This window comes from Muntiacus reevesi, chromosome 6, assembly GCF_963930625.1.
Source record: "Muntiacus reevesi chromosome 6, mMunRee1.1, whole genome shotgun sequence".
NCBI classification, from domain to species: Eukaryota; Metazoa; Chordata; class Mammalia; order Artiodactyla; family Cervidae; genus Muntiacus; species Muntiacus reevesi.
This window is the reverse complement of record NC_089254.1, coordinates 18,744,416-18,759,269: the sequence shown is the minus strand read 5'-3', so window position 1 is coordinate 18,759,269 and position 14,854 is coordinate 18,744,416. Positions and strand designations below refer to the sequence as shown.

The following is a 14,854-nucleotide window of genomic DNA, read 5'->3' as shown; positions in this document are numbered from 1 at the left end:
CAGTTGGCTGATGGCTATCTTGTATATGTGAAAAATACATCTGCCTCAAAAAGTGTGTAATTTTTTTTCTCAGTCAATGGAGTTATAGTAATATTCTGTATGTGTTTTAAGTTCCACAACCTTATATTTTCTTTATCATTAAAAAAAAATTGAATTATAATTAATTTACAATGTGGTTTCAGGTGTAGAGAAAAGTGATTCAGTTTATATATTTATATGTATATATATACATATATACACACACACATATATAATTTTTCAGATTCTTTTCCATTATAGGTTATTAGAAGATAATAGAGTTCGATACTCTGTACAGTAAGACTGTGGTGACTATCTATTGTATACATAATAGTGTGTATATGTTAATCCCAAACTCCTAGTTTCTCTCTCACCCCACACCCTGCTGTCCCCTTTGGTAAACACAAGTTTGTTCCTGAAGTCTGAGTCTGTTCCTATTCTGTAAATAAATTCATTTGTATTCTTTTTTTTACGTTTCACATTTAAGTGCTATCATATGATATTTGTCTTTCTGTGTCTGGCTTAGTATGATAATCTCTAGGGCCATTCATGTTGCTGCAAATGGCATTACCTATTCTTTTTATGGCTGACTAATATTCTTTTGTGTGTGTGTCTATACCACATCCCCTTTATCCATTCACCTGTCAATGGACATTTAGATTGCTCCTATGTCTTGACTATTGTAAATAAAGCTGCTGTGAACATTGTGCATACCTTGTATTTTGCAGGTCAGGATAAGGACAATCACTTTCATTAACAGAACAGTTTATGTAATCCAATAAGACATGGGACCATGATGCCTAATAGAGTATACAAGCTACAAATGTATTTTGCTTTATACCAACAAAATGAATTTTTTAATCTACTCTGAACATGAAATTGTGTTTGTTCTCTTTATAAAACTTGGAGATGCTTATTAATATTGTGAAAAGATTTAAGATATTATCCTTTATATAGAAAATTCCCCTGTAACATTAATAGTGTTACTGAATTTATTTGCACCTTTGCAGGATGAAAACATGCCCTTTAAACCACCTAATATCTGATAATAAATCCCATTTTGTGTGATCTACTCAGTTTCTGCTTTCTGTAGGAAGAAAGGCTATACTCTTATAGATTCCTTTGCCGACTGTAAATAGTGAATGATTCTGTTTTTGGGGTAGCTGAGAGAGCTGTAGATCAATGTTCTCAAACTTCAGTGTGCTTATGGATCACTTTGGAATGTAGTTAAAATACTAATTCTGACTCAGTAGTGAAGCCTGAGAATCTAAGATCCTGTGTGTCTAGCAAGCTTTCAGTTAATTGTCAAGGTGTTTGTCTACAGACCACTTTTAATGCCAATATTATACTAAGCCTTCAGGAATAACTTCCACCTCCAGAGCCCCTAACTGCAGATGTTAAACTTCAATGAGATAATGAAAAACTATTCTGATCCATTTTATTACTGTCCCTGGATTAGAAACAGTAGGTCTAGGGTGATTTCCAAACATAACTACTATGACATCTATTTTCGTTTTTGCTTTGTTAGGAACAAAAAAAGACTTTTTTCATATATTGATACCTATCTATCTATTGATTGATCAAGAGGAGAGGTGAGAGAGAAAGGATTAAACAAGTTGATTCTAAGCAAAGAAACTTCAAATGGGGGATTTACAGATGTCACGTTTTCACCACCTCAGTGCAAATATTCAGCCTACCTATTTGTAAGGGACACACATTTCTTGCTTATAACTTACGACATTTTGTTTTCACTCTGTTATTAAATATTTTTCCTAAGAAGGAAAAATTGCCACATGGTGCTACCTGGGGAAGGTTGTTTCAGGCCACATTTCAAGACTTTTCTTGAGCATAGGCCATAACACCTAGGTCCTGAGAGATACAGAAGATACAGAGAGATACAGAAGACAGGCGATGAGACTCCAAATGACAAGTGGTGTAGACAAAAGTGGGTAGGTAGAAGTGGGCTAGTATTATATGGAGACAGTAAGGAGACTGAGCAGAATGGCAGGGTACTGGGGAGGAAGACTGAACATTAGTTTTGCTGAAGTGATGACCAGAGTGTCGTGGGGAAGTGACAGATTATAGAGAGCTTTGATTACGAGAAATGGAAGTTTGGACTTGGTCTAGAAAAAAATGAGAGCTGTGGAAAGTTTCTTTTTAAGAAGATAAAGAATGATCATGGTATTTTGGGAGGTTATTATGCTACCTTCAGAAAGAAGGTATATTTTGACAGGTATTATGATTATTAAATGGGCTACAGAAATAATTTTCATACAAAATATTTGAAATGGCATTTTATTTTGTGTAATACAGTTTGAATTATCAAAAATGAAATGAAAAGTGACCTACAGTTTATCCATTTTAACCTTGCCCTGAAATAAAAAATGTTAAATATACTGGATGATCAGGTTTAAAAGTAACTGTCAGAAATATCCGTGCTCTTTCATCATTTAATGAAGTCTCTTTAAAGACAAAAATTAAACTTTGCCTTCTCCACTTTTTCATTTTTTTCAATCTGATTCTTCTCTTTGTGATACAAGGTGATTAAGCAATATCTGTTTTTGTCTCAAAGCCAAACTTTTGTCCTGTTTGGTCTTAGCCATCAGGGATATCCTGAATATACCACATAAACAAAAAGGAAACTTTCATAACTTCTACATTCACATCTTCTACCATGCTGGTCTACAGAGGCATATCCTTTGCTTTTGATTCCCAGAGGTGTATGTTCTCACAAAAACCATAATAAACCGAAACGGGTGGTTCCCTTAAGCTCTCTCATGCCACCTTTTTGCATAACCAGAACAAAGGAGAGAATGGTAAATGATGGCAGCTGAACAGTTTAGTAAATGTCAGTGATTTGGTGACTCTATTTAGTCTCACTAGCAATTGCAAAATGAAATTAATAAGCACCACAGTGCTCACAGACCTATCAATGTCCACTGTAAGACCATGTATGAATTATTCAGGCCTAAAATGAGCCCCAGATTTTATTTTCCTGTGTTCCAAAATCACTGTGGATGGTGACTGCAGCCATGAAATTAAAAATTGATCCGTGGAAGGAAAGCTATGACAAACCTGGACAGTTTATTAAAAAGCAGAGACATCTCTGTGCTGACAAAGGTCTGTAGAGTCAAAACCATGGTTTTGCCAGTAGTCATGTATGGATGTGAGTTAGACTGTAAAGAAGGCTGAGTGCCAAAGAAGTGATGCTTTCAAATTGTGCTGCTGGAGAATACTCTTGAGAGTCCCTGGGACTGCAAGATCAAACCAGTCAATCCTAAAGGAAGTCAACCCTGACTGTTAATTGGAAGGACTGTTGATGAAACTGAAGTTCCAATACTTTGGCCACCTGATACGAAGAGCCAACTCATTGGGAAAGACCCTGATGCTGGGAAGGACTGAAGGCAAAAGGAGAAGGAGGGCAACAGAGTATGAGATCGTTCCATAGCGTCATGTACTCCATGGACGTGGACTTGAGCAAACACCAGGAGATGGTGGAGGACAGAGAAGCCCAGCATGCTGCAGTCCATAGGGTCACAGAATGTCAGAGATGACTTAATGACGGAACAACAACAAAATGAGCCCCAGTGTGTGAGCAGTCAGCTACTCCTGTGGCCTTGGCTGTGAACTCGGATATGCTCATGATTTTTATAAGTATACAAGTCATCTAGAACTTTAAACTATGATCCTTAATTCTGGATCAGTCTGCTGGAAATTTCTGCATGTTGGATATGTACCAAATATGTCCATATCAAATTAAGATACTAATGTTGAACTCAATTATCCACTGCCAGAAACTTGCTTTTCCACTCCGTGTTCTCCATTTCATAGTATTGTAGTGGTGCTCACCAGATCGCCAAAGCTGGAAACCTCCAAGTTCTTTAGTGACTCCTTCCTTTCTTTTAACACCTTCAGCTGTCCATCAGGTTATATGGTCTCCAACTCCCCTTTTGATAGTTTCTGACTCCTTTTAATTTCTCCTGTCATTGCTTTTGTTCACACTTTCATATGCCTCATAAGCAGAAATATCTAGTTAGAATTCCATTTCTGCTACTTTATCTAGACTTTCGTGAGACATTCGGATTCCATTTTTGTGGCGCTAGTGGTAAAGAACCCGCCTGCCAATGCAGGAAATGTAAGAGACATGCGTTCAGTACATGGGTCAGGAAGATCCTCTGTAGTAGGAAATAGCAACCCACTGCAGTATACTTGACTAAAAAATTCCATGGATAGAGGAGCCTGGCAGGCTACAGTCCATAGCATCACAAAGAGTTAGACACAACTGAAGCAACATAGAGATAGAGCTTCATCTTACAGAATAGTTTTAAGGACTTCATGAGATAGAGATATTTTAGGGAAAACAATATGGTATAAGGCTCACAGTAGGCATTTAATGAAGATGAATCTCATGTTCACAATCATACCTCCCTCAGTTTGACCAGTGTCTAGCACACAGAAGGCCCTCAGTCTATGTTTACTATAAATATTAATGGTGTAATCATCATCATAGTCTCTCTGTTTCTAATCTTTTACCCTGTTATTCCATCCTCTACCCTGCCACTGGAATTTGCGTGAAATGCAAATGTCATGTCCTTTGTGCTCCAAAACTTTGAATGGTTCTCTCATCCACAGAAGGTGTTTTCTAGATCTACATGACTGTCATTAATCTGACCCAGGCTTCAATTCCACTCTTGTTTTCACTGCTCAACAAAAACTCCTTACAATGAGGCCAAGGAAAAAAACTGTATTTCCCCCACACACCAACAAACAAAGGCTGTTTTTCATGTTTCCATCGATTACCTTCACTCAGTCTGAAAAGTAATATATTGTTTAAAATTCACTATAATAATGTACTACTTCACATATCCTTCTGTGCCTCCGCAAGCAGAATTGTATGATTCCAGTTTAAATACTATATCTCATCTTTGTGTTTCTGAAGCCCAATATGTAGAGTTACTTGATTTCACATTTACTGAAATAATGGTATTAGAAAATTAAAGGAAAAATAAAGTATAAATAAATAGGCATGTTACATGTCTCATATAATAAAAACTATATAATCATATCACTTAATATTGTTATGTTTACACTGCTGATTTCTATGTAGAACCTGCATTAAAAGTTGTTAACATGGATCAGGAAAATGTATGTGGTTTGACTTTTTCCTAATTACTAAGTCCTCCTTAAAACAAGTAGCACATTTTCAAAGCACTAGGATGGTACAAATCCTGGAATTGTGAAATACTGAAACTAGTGGATTCACGATGTATCAGTAACTCTGGCATTGGTCTCAGCTACAGCAGTTTGCTCTAACAGAGATTTACAATCAGTTTAAACTGTTTGAAGAAGGGCAGAGTGACTAAGAAAATAGACTCTGGTTTTAGAAAATCCAAGTTCAAATTTCAGTTCCCTCCTTACACATTCCCATATGATCTTGAACACATTGCCTAACCTTTCAGAAACCCTTTCTCTATAAAATAGAAATAATAATGGTACCCACACAAAAGGATTATTGGTTGCTCAACCGCTTAGTTCTGTCTGACTCTTTGTGACCCCCTGGGCTGCAGAACGCCAGGCTTCCCTGTCCTTCACCATCTCCTGGAGCTTGCTCAGCCTCATATCCATTGAGTCAGTGATGCCATCCAACCATCTCATCCTCTGTTGTCCCCTTCTCCTCCCACCTTCAATCGTCCCAGCATCAGGGTCTTTTCCAATGAGTCGGCTCTTCTCATCAGGTGGCCAAAGTATTGGAGCTTCAGCCTCATCATCGGTCCCTCCAATCAATATTCAGGACTCATTTCCTTTAGGATTTCCAAGGGACTCTCAAGAGCCTTGTCCAAAATCACAATTCAAAAGCATCAATTCTTCAGCACTCAGCCTTCTTTATGGTTCAATTCGCACGTCCATACATGACTGCTGGAAAAATCATAGCTTTATCTGTACGGACCTTTGTCAGCAAAGTAATGTCTCTGCTTTTTAATGTGCTGTCTAGGTTGGTCATAGCTTTTCTTCCAAGGAAGAAGTATCTTTGAATTTCATGACTGCAGTCACCATCTGCAGTGATTTTGGAGCCCCCAAAATAAAGTCTGTTACTGTTTCTATTGTTTTCCCATCTATTTGCCATGAAGTTATGGGACCAGATGCCATGATCTTAGCTTATTGAATGTTGAGTTTTAAGCCAGCTTTTTCACTCTCCTTTTCACTCACCTTCATGAAGAGGCTCTTTAGTTCATCTTTTGTTTCTGCCATAAGGGTGGTGTCATCTGCATATCTGAGGTTATTTATATTTCTCCCAGCAATCTTGATTCCAGCTTGTGAGTGATCCAGTCCAGCATTTTTCAGGCATGGGGTAATATGAATTAAGTTTTAATGTTACACTGTCAGACTTTCAGATATACAAGACTCACAAGTCTACCATCTGGTACTAGTCTGCGTAGAAAGATATAGAGCTTGTTATCATTGTAGCCATAGTCATTCCTCATCTGGAAATTCTTCTGGAAATTCATGCAACACATTTCAGGTGGAAGAAGGTAATTCTATATCCAGCAGGTCAAAAAGCAGCCTTGCCTTAAAAGTATCAGCCTTACAGGCACTGGTATCTCTGGAAGTGATCTACTTGTAATAGCCTGTAACATCTCCAGAAAAATAAATCCTAGTCCAAGAGTTTAGGAAAGCACAAAACTGTGGCTTCCTACCAGGTAGTTTTAGTTTCTCCACAGCAAATTGAATTTATCAACTTGATCATTGTATCATAAATAATATCTAGTATCATAGCTGATATTTCAGCTTTCATCAGGTTACCAGGTAACTGTAAGAGGAGGTATTTAACTGATGGTCAAATTCTCCACAAAATATTAAAGGGGATTATTAATTCTCTGCCTATACATAGAATATAAACTTTGTAAGTATTACATGTGTGAATGTGTGTGTTCAGTTGCTCACTCATGTCCAGTTCTTTGCAACCCTATGGACTGTCACCAGCCAGGATCTTCTGTCCATGGAATTTTCCAGGCAAGAATACTGGAGCAGATTGCCATTTCCTCCTCCAGGGGGTCCTGCCAACCCAGGGATCAAACCCACATCTCTTGCATCTCCTGCATTGGCTGACAAATTCTTTACCATGAGCACCACCTGGGAAGCCCCATATATGCATATATGTATATGATAACAATCTGATGAAGTGTTATAAATGAATCTAAGAGGAAACTAAACATGGAGGGTTTTGTATGAAATGAGTTGTAAAGATCGTCATTTGGTCATTATTTTGCCTGATTTTCATGGAATAACTTGTGTTGTTCATCACAGAGAAAGTTTTGCTCTTAGGTTAGTATTGTTACCTAATGCATCATTAGTAGTCAATACATGACATATTAGTAAAAAGGGGATTCTGGCCCTCTCTGTTGTTATAAGGAGCAACAGCTGACTCATAGGACCATTTTCCTGCCGCTCTCAGATGATTCTTCTGCCCAGACTTCCCAGCGCAGACAAATTGACTTTGATGTTTTGAGCTCTAATTGTTTCCTAGGAATGCAATTTTCATACACATGCCAGTAGAATTAAGAAGATTGAATGTGAGTTGTTATATTAAAATGGACCTGCCTCTCTGTATGGTTGATTATCATAGTTAAATATAGCACCTGAATGATGAGACAGAATTATCAGTGAACTCTCCCATTGGAACAGATGCTCTATTGTGGCAATAGGCGTCCTATGTCTTATAAACATGGGATACTAGTTATTGATAATGTGCAAGAGTTCAACTAAGAATCAGCACAAGGCAATCTAATTCCAGGAAAATCCTTTGAAGTGCATAAACCCGAGGTCGATGACATTCTCTAGGATCAACTTCATCTTTGTATATAGACATTAGGATTAAGAATTCAACATCCTTTCTGGAAGGAGAGTGGGGGAGAGGTACTCTCAAGAGTCTTCTCTGACACCACAGTTTGAAAGTGTCAATTCTTTGGTGCTCAGCCTTCTTTATGGTCCAACTCTCACATGGATTCCAACTGCAGGATGGAGAGCCTTCATCAATCCTTGGGAAACTTAGGACTTCATTTATAGTAGGCACATCTCTCAAGACAGGTCTCTCATCGAAATTCCTCGGATTAGTGTCTGGTCGCAGTTTGCTAAAATAATAAAAGTGCATCACCAACAGCTCATTCCTTGCCTTGGTGTGGACCCAGAGTGCAAGCACAGACAAAGAGCAAACACTGACTTCACACTTAGATAGGTCACAGTTTGGTAATGAAATCAAAGCACATGATCAAAAGCTCATACATTACCTTGGCATGGAGCCAAAGTGCAAGCACAGAGGAAGGGCAGGCACTGCCTTCACACTTCTGATAGATAGCAGTTTGCTAAAATAATAAAAGGGTGTGAACAATAGCTCATACATTGCCTTGGGATGGACCCAGAGTGCAAGCACAAAGAGCAGACATTGACTTCACACTTCTGATAGAGATCAAACCCCGAGCCTTTGGAGTGGGAACACTGACTTCAAGACCTTAGACTACCAGAGAACTAACCCTCGGGGTTATCAAATAGTGAGAGCTCACACAAAGGAAACCACTGTAATACAAGACCAGCATCACCCAACCACCAATAGCAGCCTGTACAGGATGCCTCATCTAAAGCAAACAAAGCAAAAGCACAAACCCAGTCATCAGCAGACAGGGTTACCACCTCACTCAGCCTTGCCCATCAGGAGAAAAGCAAAGAAACAAAAACTCAACACAAATCTCACCCTATAAGAAACTTACACAAACCACTGGACCAACCTTAGCGGGCAGAAACCAAAAGGAAGAAAGAATTCAACCTTGAAGTCTGGGAAAAGCAGACCTCAAACACAATAAGTTTAAAAAAAAAATAAAAGGCAGAGAAATACTACATAAATGAAGGAACAAATTAGAAAAATAGAAGTCCAAATAAATGAAGAGGAATTAGGCAAACTACCTGAAAAAGAATTCAGAATAATGATAGTAAAGATGATCAAAAACCTTGAAGACAGAATTGGGAAAATGCAAGAATCAATTAACAAAGACCTGGAAGAATTAAAGTATAAACATGGAGACAACACAATTACTGAAATTAAAAATACTCTAGAAGGAATCAGTTGCAGAATATCTGAAGCAGAAGAGTGAATCAGTGACCTGGAAGATAATATGGTGGAAATAATTTCTGAAGAGCAGAATAAAGTAAAAAGAATGAAAAGAAATGAGGATAGTCTAGAGACCCTGTGGGACAATATCAAATGCACCAACATTCAAATAATAGGGGTCCCAGAATAAGAAGAGAAAAAGAAAGGATATGAGAAAAATTTTAAAGAGATTATAGTTGAAAATTTCCCCAACATGGAAAAGGAAACAGTCAATCAAGCCCAAGAGGCACAAAGAGTCTTGTACAGGATAAACCCAAGGAGAAACACACCAAGACACATACTAATCAAACTAACAAAGACTAAGCACAAAGAAAGAAGATTAAAAGCAGCAAGGGAGAAGCAACAGGTGATATACAAGGGAAACCCCATATGCTTAACAGCTGATCTTTCAGCAGAAACTCTGCAGGCTGGAAGGAAATGGCAGGATATATTTAAACTACTGAAAGGGAAAAATCTACAACCAAGATTACTGTACCCGGCAAGATCTCACCCAAAATTGATGGAGAAATCAAAAGCTTTTCAGACAAGCGGAAGTTAAGACAGCTCACTACCATCAAACCAGCTTTACAACAAATGTTAAATGGACTTATATAGTCAAGAAATACAAAAGAAGAAAAAAGATCTACAAAATCAACCCCAAACAATTAAGAAAATGGCAATGGGAACATATATATCATTAATTACTTTAAAGGTAAATGGATTAAATGCTTCAACCAAAAGACACAGACTAGCTGAATGGATACAAAAACACAACCCATATATATGCTATCTGCAAGAAACCCACTTTAGACCTCAAGACACATATAGACTGCCAGTGAGAGGATGGAAAAATATATTCCATGCAAATGGGAAGCAAAAGAAAGCTGAAGTAGCAATCCTCATATCAGACAAAATAGATCTTAAAACAAAGAAGATTACAAGAGATGAGGAAGGACACTACATAATGATCAAGGGATCAATCCAAGAGGAAGACATAACAATTGTAAATAATATGCACCCAACATAGAAGCACCTCAGTACGTAAGACAAACACTAACAGACATAAAAGGAGAAATTGGCAGGAACACAATAATAGTAGGAGACTTTAACACCCGACTCACACCAATGGACAGATCATCAAAACAAAAAACTAATAAGGAAACACAAGTCTTAAATGATACATTAGAGGAGATGGATGTTATTGATATCTTCAGGATATCACATCCAAATGCAGAAAAATACATCTTCTTCTCAGGTGCACATGGAACATTCTCCAGGATAGACCACATCTTGGGTCACAAATCAAACCTCAGTAAATTTAAGAAAATAGAAATCATATCATGCATCTTCTCTGACCACAATGCTATGAGACTAGATATCGATTACAAGAAAAAAAAACTAAGAAACACAAACACATGGAGATTAAACAACACATTTCTAAATAACCAACAGGTTACAAAAGAAATAAAAAGAGAAATCAAAAAATTTCTAGAAATGAATGATAATGAAAACATGACAACTCAAAGCCTATGGGATGCAGCAAAACAGTTCTATGAAGGAAGTTTATAGTGATACAATCCTACCTCAAGAAACAAGAAAAACATCAAATAGGCAACCTAGCTTTACACCTAAAACAACTGGAAAAATAAAGACAAAAAAATCCAAAAATTAGTAGAAGGAAAAAAATCATAAAGATCCGAGCAGAAATAAATGAAAAAGAAATGAAAGAAACAATACTAAAGATTAATAAAACTAAAAGCTCGTTCTTTGAGACGATAAACAAAATTGACTAATCTTTAGCCAGACTCATCAGGAAAAAAGGAGAAAAGAATCAAATCAACAAAATTAGAAATGAAAAAGGAGAGGTTACAACAGACAATGCAGAAATACAAAGGATAGTGAGAGACTATTATGAACAACAATATGGCAATAAAATGGATAACCTGGAAGAAATGAACAGATTCTTAGAAAAGTTCAATCTTCCAAGAATGAACAAGGCAGAAATAGAAATTATGAACAACCCAATTACAGCACTGAAATTGAAGCTGTGATCAAAAATCTCCCAAAAAACAAAAGCCCAGGACCAGATGGCTTCACAGGAGAATTCTGTCAAACATTTAGAGACGAGCTAATGCCTATCCTTCTAAAACTCATTCAAAAAATTGCAGAGGAAGGAACACTTCCAAACTCATTCTACAAGGCCACCATCACCCTGATACCAAAACCAGACAAAGAAAACACAAAAAAAGAAAACTACAGGCTAATATCACTGATGAACATAGATGCAAAAATCCTCAACAAAATTTTAGCAAACAGAATTCAGCAACACATCAAAAAGCTCAAACACTATGATCAAGTCGGGTTTATTCCAGGAATGGAAGGATTCTTCAATATACATCAATGTGATACACCATATCAACAAATTGAAAAATAAAATCATATGATAATATCAATAGATGCAGGAAAAGCCTTTAACAAAATTTGGCACCCATTTATGATTAAAACTCTTCAAAAAATGGGCATAGAAGGAACCTACCTCAGCACAGTAAAGGCCATATATGATAAGTCTACAGCAAACATTATTCTCAATGGTGAAAAACTGAAAGCATTCCCCCTAAGATCAGGAACAAGACAAGGGTGTCCACTTTCACCACTATTATTCAACATAGTTCTGGAAGTCCTAGCAACAGCAATCAGAGAAGAAAAAGAAATAAAAATAATCCAGATCAGGAAAGAAGAAGTAATGCTCTCACTGTTTGCAGATGACAAACCATACATAGAAAACCCTAAAGATAGTATCAGAAAGTTACTAGAGCTAATCAGTGAATTTAGCAAAGGTGCAGGATATAAAATCAATAGACAGAAATCACTTGCATTTCTATACACTAACACTGAAAAATCAGAAAGAGAAATTAAGGAATCAATCCCATTCACCATTGCAACAAAAAGAATTAAATATCTAGGAATAAATTTACCTATTGAGACAAAAGAACTGTACACAGAAAATTATGAGACACTGATGAAAGAAATCAAAGGCGACATAAACACATGGAGAGATATTCCATGTTCCTGGGTAGGAAGAATCAATATCGTGAAAATGACTATACCTCTAAACACAATCTACAGATTCAGTGTGACCCCTATCAAATTACCAATGGCATTTTTCACAGAACTAAAACAAAAAATTTCACAATTCATATGGAAACACAAAATACCCCGAATATCCAAAGCAGTCTTGAGAAAGAAGAATGGAACTGAAGGAATCAACCTTCCTGACTTCAGATTATACTACAAAGCTACAGTCATCAAGACAGTATGGTCCTGGCACAAAAACAGAAATATAGACCAATGGAACAAAATAGAAAACCCAGAAATAAACCCGTGCACCTATGGATACCTTTTTTTTTTTTTTTTTTTTTTACAAAGGAGGGAAGAATATACAATGGGGCAAAGACAGCCTCTTCAATAAATGGTGCTGGGAAAACTGGGCAGCTACATGTAAAAGAATGAAATTAGAACACTTCCTAACACCATATACAAAGATAAACTCAAAATGGATTAAAGACCTAAATGTAAGACCAGAAAATATAAAACTATTAGAGGAAAACATAGGCAGAACACTTGATGACATAAATCGAAGCAAGGTCCTCTATGACCCATCTCCTAGAGTAATGGAAATAAAAAGAAAAGTAAATAAGTGGGACCTTATTAAACTTGAAAGCTTTTGCACAGCGAAGGAAACTATAAGCAAGGTAACAAGATCACCCTCAGAATGGGAGAAAATAATAGCAAATGAAACAACTGACAAAGATTAATTTCCAAAACATACAAGCAGCTCATACAACTCAGGAAAATAAACAACCCGCTCAAAAAGTGAGAAAAAGACCTAAACATTTCTCCAAAGAAGACATACAGATGGTTAACAAACACATGAAAATAAGCTCAACATCACTCATTATTAGAGAAATACAAATCAAAACTACAATGAGATATCACTTCACACTGGTCAGAATGGCCATCATCAAAGAGTCTACAAACAATAAATGCTGGAGAGGGTATGGAGAAAAGGGAACACTCTTGTACTATTGGTGGAATGTAAATTTATATAGCCACTATGGAAGACAGTATGGAGATTCCTTGAAAAAACTAGGAATAAAACCACCATGTAACCCAGCAGTCCCATGCCTAGGCATATACCCTGGGGAAACCAGGGTTGAAAAAGACACATGTATCCCATTGTTCATTGTAGCGCTATTTTCAGTAACTAGAACATGGAAGCAACCTAGATGTCCATCAGTAGATGAATGGATAAAGAAGTTGTGGTACATATACACATGGAATATTACTCAGTCATAAAAAGGAACACATTTGAGTCAGTGCTGATGAGGTGGATGAACCTAGAACCTATTATACACAGTGAAGTGAGTCAGAAAGAGAAAGAGAAACATCGTGTTCTAATGCATATATACAGAATCTTGGAGAAGGAAATGGCAACCCACTCCAGTATTCTTGCCTGGAGAATCCCAGGGACAGAGGAGCCTGGCGGGCTGCTGTCTATGGGGTCACACAGGGTCGGACACGACCCAAGCAACTTAGCAGCAGCAGCATACAGAATCTAGAAAAATGGTTCTGAAGAATTTATTTACAGGGCAGCAATGGAGAAACAGACATAGAGAATAGCCTTATGGACATGGGGAGAGGGAAGGGGAGGGTGAGATGTATGGAAAGAGTAACATGGAAACTTACCTTGCCATATGTAAAATAGCCAGCGAGAATTTGCTGTATGGCTCAGGAAACTCAAACATGGGTTCTGTATCAACCTAGAGGGGTGGGATGGGGAGGGAGATGGGAGGGAGGTCCAAAAGGGAGGAGATATATGTATACATGTGACTGACTCATGTTGAGGTTTGACAGAAAACAACAAAATTCTGTAAAGCAATTATCCTTCAGGAAAAAATAAATTGAAAAACAAAAGAATTCAGCATCCTTCTAATTCAAGGAGGAATAAATAGATAAGAATTTGAACATGAATACTTGACTGGTGACTAAATATTCTAGATCTATTTAGAGGATATCTCTACACAGTATAGCTTAATAAATTTATATTTTTAATGTTTGTTGTTCAGTTGCTCACTCGAGTCTGAACTCTTTGTGACCCAGTGAACTGCAGAACACAAGGCTTCCCTGTCTCCCAGAGTTTGCTCAAACTCATGTCCATTGAGTCGATGATGCCATCCAACCATCTCATCTGCTGTCACCCTTCTAATGCCTAGGATGCATTTAATTAATATACTCATATGTGGACCTTGCATTAAAGTATGACTGGAAAAAGTTGATGTATTTGAATTAGCCTACATTATATTTGTAGTTGACAGCTAAAATTTCAAATGATATTAAAAATAATGGTAAGCATAAATTAAATTGCTTTTTTCTATTCAAAATAATATTGGAATAGTTAGCCAGGCATGTTTATTTAAATCACTAAGCAGAGTGAAAATTATCTTATGTTAACACTTCATTTTCTAAGTTAAAACAAATCTGGAGTGAGTAAAATGAACAATATGGTAAACTTAGTTTCAGCTAATTTTGCTTCATCTTTTATTTTCTATTTCCTGTGAATGTTTTAACAACTATTACAAACTAAGAGGAAATGCAAGTGTCAGCTTGGAGTCTAACAGCTTTTACACATTATAAATG

General features: G+C 37.0%; 1 protein-coding gene across 1 annotated transcript in view; it reads left to right on the top strand.

The window, feature by feature from the left end:
• The window catches only part of THSD7A (thrombospondin type 1 domain containing 7A), a 444,687-nt gene that overhangs the window by 217,508 nt on the left and 212,325 nt on the right, over positions 1 to 14,854 (top strand). The gene's annotated exons all lie outside the window — the stretch shown is intronic.